At 45.8% G+C, this 4928-nt stretch overlaps 1 long non-coding RNA gene across 8 annotated transcripts in view; it reads right to left on the reverse strand.

The window, feature by feature from the left end:
- Positions 1-4544, reverse strand: part of LOC148402794 (uncharacterized) — a 52637-nt gene extending 48093 nt beyond the window's left edge. For all 8 annotated transcript variants that reach the window (XR_015863293.1, XR_015863285.1, XR_015863282.1 and 5 more), the window contains exon 1: positions 4412-4544. This is a non-coding gene — a long non-coding RNA (uncharacterized LOC148402794). The remainder of the gene's footprint in view (positions 1-4411) is intronic.
- Between the last annotated feature and the right edge of the window lie 384 nt (positions 4545-4928).

Below are 4928 nucleotides of genomic sequence, written 5' to 3' on the forward strand. Positions count from 1 at the left end.
TAAAAGAATTTCAATCAGAATCGCGGAGACACACGGTGGGCAGAGATCCAGCCTGCTTCAATCCTCCACCGTCTCCCGGGCCTCTTCATTAACTCCGCACACAAACAAGATATTTCTTGTAGCTCCAGATAACTCCATTTTATTTATGGAGCACTTTTACAAAGAAACACAGTTGAAAAGAAAGTTCCTGTAAATACAGAAGCTGACATCTTAAGTCGAATCTTCTTTTGATGCATCCACCAATTTGATCTTTCAACCTTCTTCCTTTAGATCTTTAGCCTGATAGCTCCATCCTCATCCCGGTATATCGTAGATACTTCTTCTGGATGTTTCCAAACCATCTAAATCTGATCTCTCTAAATGAGTCCATCTAACCTTGGTTGTCCCTCTGACACGCACAACCAGCTCAGTTCAAATAAATGTTGACGTCTATAGTCGTCATTGGGAGGGAACGAGTGCTCCGGGTAACACCACCATCATCACGTGTGACCCGGCTCGCAATCATAACCACATTACAAACGTGTTGGGCTAACGAGGCTGGATGGATGGCGCTGGTGTCAGCGCCGATGATGGATAGTTTTCGGCACACGCCGACGCCTCATTCATTTCGATTAGGGGAATATGGAAACAACCTCACGGGTTCAGTTACTGATCCATTTCACTTGCCCGGTTGACGAGTGCAGTTCTGGATCGAAGTTTGGGCAGAGCAGCTAGATGCTACGACGCGGGCTCGGTGTCTGATCAAATCAACGCGAGTGGCTAAACGACGTCTGTCAGAGATGATCTAAATCACCTTGCACTCTTTGCATGGTGGCCCCTGAGGGACACATGAATTATTGAAGACGCTCTCATTGCAAGAAGGTCCGCCTCCCCATGTCAGCGCCTACTCAATATTAACGAAGGACCTCGGAATAATGTTCATCCTTGGAATCTGGGGTCGCCGCAGATGAGTCCGAAGGGATAAAAATCACCCGTATGGTTCTTTAAGGACCTGCCGCCTCCGGTCTTTGTAGCATGTTTAACTTTTAGCGTCGGTACACGACAACGAGGGCCGTTTAGCAAACAGCGGTGGAAGAAAGCGGCGCTACGTGGCGAGTCCTGGCAACCCCGGTGTCAGGCGCTAAGACCTCATGCATATTTATGATGTGTGGTTTAGCAAAATAACAGCTGCTTTACAAAAAGCGCACCATATGTTTGGCTAACTTTGTCATATTAGCGGCTCATCACGGCGGAAAACAACCCAACGGCAAAATTTTAGCTCTGAAAGACACAAATGCGGAATAGCTAACTTTAGCGCACTTTTTGACAGTGCTAACAAGCTGAAGGGAAGTCACTTGAAGAAAAATAACCAAGCAAGATGTGAGGCTGAGGTCAAGCATGCTAGAATGGGGGTTAGCCGCTAGACACCAAATTGTGTCTGCAACCAAAACGTCACTATGGGCGGTCACCAAAATTCTGACCGGGTCAGATTCGGATCCACGTGCGGACATCTTGTCTGCATTTCAGGCGGCAGCTGAGGGAGGTCAGCGCCGCCGCCACCTTGCCGCTTAGCACCTTCAGGTCTCTCCTCTCGGGGCTGAGAGGATGGAGGTCCTCATTAAAACCTCCCACGGCTGTGAACTCTCATCCTTATCAGCCAGTCCACCTTCTGGAGGTTTCCAACCTGGAAAGGTGTGCTGGGAATGACAGGTGCTGTATTTTGATGAGAGCCACCACCAGATAATTGTAGAAGTTTGAGGACTGGTAAAATATGCAGCCGAGTTTTTTTTTTACCCCCCCCCAATCTTTTTCAGCTCAAGACCCCAAACTTAATAAAAATACTTAATGTATTGCCACAATATGAATACATATATTATTGATAAAGAACATAATGGGCACAAATTGATTTACAACAAGTCGTCGTACTTGACGATCAATAGAATAGCTTACAGCATTTTACTTAATTGGCAACCCAATCAAAATGGACCCAGACCAAATCTGGGTCCAAGACCAGTTCACCAAGTCATAAAATTGTGTTTTACCGAAACACTATTTGAGAATCTTGTTTGTGACAAGAACATGGAGATCACAGGAGCATCAAACATTCAGCACCTGATGCAAGACTGATGTTTCTCAAAAGTTGGATTCTTCTTCTTCTTCTTCTTCCTCCTCGGCAGGCATAGACATTCTGTTCTCTGCGTGGAGCATAGTTTTCCCCTGCAATTAGTAGCGGGCGGGGAGTGGGGGTACTTCACAACCCTTCCAGGCTTCTTGTGCTTGGACTTAACAGTCAAGTCAATGCCGCCATCGCCTTCTGATGTAAGACTTCAATTGACGTTTCTCTTGGCTGGTCCAACAAAGTGAGCAGAAGCAGGCGAGGCGTCCCGGCTGCCACATTACAGAATATTTATGCTCGGCACAGCTCGGCCTGTCAGCGGCTAATCATGACAAGGATGATGGATGGTGTTTATTTTCTGATGATGGAACGCAACCCTCGCCTGATGAAAATTGGAAGAAAAAGGACACATCACGCCCACTCGGTTATTAAATTATCAAACCATCATTTGCATTGATGGCAGCTGAGAGATGCCTTGTGGGGGGGCGGGGAGCGGGGTGACCGAGGCCAGTCCACCTTGGACATCTCCCGTTGTCCTTGCCCCCCCCGTTAGTCCGTCAATTGATAGAAATTCTCATCGAGGTGTGAATGGTAGAATTTACAGAATAGCCGAGTATCGTTATTAAATTCCCAAGCGGGGAGGTGACACCGTGGAGGAGCCTGGAAGTCTATCGGCTAATGAGCTAGCGCCTCTCGTCGCGAGGACCGGTGGGATATATTCTAGCTCATTGGAGGATTCAGGCAGATATATTTTTAGTGGCTCAAACATGAGTTACAAGACAATGCAAAATCTATTTGAGGCGTGGTTTCCAACATTCAGCAGACACAGCATTTGAGAACGGAGACAACGGCTTGACTTTTTGTGATTTTATTTACGCGCTATATTTTTAATCACTCAAATTTGCTTGCTAGCGAAGCTCTTTTAAATTTAAGACTCATTTATTTACATTTTTATACACGTTGTTTTAAGACTGAGAACTTCTAGAATGAGGGTAAAAAATTTTTTGTGCCATCAGCCTCAAAGTTAGTCAACGTGGATCGGACGATGTGAAGATTTTGAGTGGATGTTTGGACAGAACTTAGCTGAACAGCATCACGGGGATGAATAATGAAGACCGACGTCCTCCCGGGTGGACACGAGGTGTCAAGCGGACAGGTGTCAGTGCAGCTCGCGGATGACAGTCAATGAAGTTGTCTCCATATTAAGCAGACAGTTGAGACCTCTTAAACGGGCACGGTGCGAGAACCTGCCGGGTCTGCATCTCATCAGCCGGGCCTGTGGCGAGCGGTGGGGATTAGGGGGGGGATGAAGTCTTTGGGCCTCTCCATGTCTTCACAAGCGCAAACTGGAAGTGACCCCGCGCCTCTGCCAGCCTCGCCAACCCTTCTCCCATCATGCACCGGGGCCGCACGCAGCTCCCATGAGCCTCGCCTCGCTCCCTGCCATCTGCCGTGATTTATAGAAAAGGGCCGATGATTTATGGGCCAGTCATCACACAATGAAGTTGTTCTCTTTCATTTGCGTGACCTGCCGACCTAGCCGCCACTCGCTGCCAGGTTGGGGAACGGCACGCTAATCATGCACTATGAGGGCTTTTAAACAAGCTGGGGAAGGAGGGGGGCTTGCAAATAGACCCCCTTCATGAAATTAATTCTCAACAGCATGCACGTGCTGATGAAAGACAGTAAGTAACACAAACAAGCCTCTCGCCACTAAGAAAAGGTCCCATCAGGCCTCAATGATGCACGAGTGTGTTTCAAGATGAAGGTGCCAGCTAGTAGGACCTGCTCACAACAACCAACAGGTCCTGTATAAGGAAATTGTCAGAAGCTACAAAAGGTATCTTCAAATGAACAGGAACAGCCACCTGAGATTGAAACATTCCTTCAAAGAAGTTTTAAATGGCGCAAACACACAAGATCTCCAGAATATTTCAATGGAAAAATAGCAGGGCAGATCTTCCTCATAAACTGCATTCTACAAAACTTGTCTTCACTGGGTCCACAGGTGGGCTGAAGCCTTGCCCAGGTGAACCCACACCATAAAGGACAGAACAGCCAAAGAAGGCCGCAACTTGGAGAATAAATACTTTTTCATTCATCATTGTGGGTAAAACTGCTAAAATAATGCAACTAATATCATTCTTGTATTGTAAGCGGTAAATGCATGGTGGGCAAGAGAGCGTCCATTTTGTCAAATTCAACAATTTGGATACAAAAGAAATCAGTTCATACCTACACCTTCATGAAATGACATTATTTGATCACGTGTTATGAATTATTATTGTTATTATTCAGTAAACTCGGATGACTTACGTGGGTTCCAAAGGCCGAAGTCGACGTAATTGTGAAAACCGGCCCGGATGAGTTTGTTTGAAGGGAATCTGGGCAGCAGAGTTTGCCGCCATGTGAAAGCAGCTGTCGCGGTGCATCCTGGGACTTGTAGTTTAATTCAGTGGTTGGGGTGGCCTGTATAAGTGTTGAAACAATTCTACAATTTTGTACTAATTAAAAATATATTGTACGTTACCTACTTCCCAATTTCGTAAAATAGCAACAATACGCAGTGGTATATTTTTTTGTTGAGGATATTTCGACGACAGCGTATAAACTCAGTTAGAATATGCAACGTCAGAGTTTACGAACAAAGAATAAGCCGATAAATTTTTAAAATGTTTTACCAATGTAAACATGAGTAAAATAGGATCATAAAAATCACAAAAAAAATTATCCACCAAGTCCGTTCGTTACATTGTTGCGACACTTCGAGCTCAAAGCGCCATCTGCCGGTGGAACGCAATCATTGCTGACTGATGAAGAAAAGGAAACAATG

Source organism: Syngnathus floridae, chromosome 2 (genome assembly GCF_059516105.1).
Source record: "Syngnathus floridae isolate MCC-2025c chromosome 2, RoL_Sflo_1.0, whole genome shotgun sequence".
Taxonomy (NCBI): domain Eukaryota; kingdom Metazoa; phylum Chordata; class Actinopteri; order Syngnathiformes; family Syngnathidae; genus Syngnathus; species Syngnathus floridae.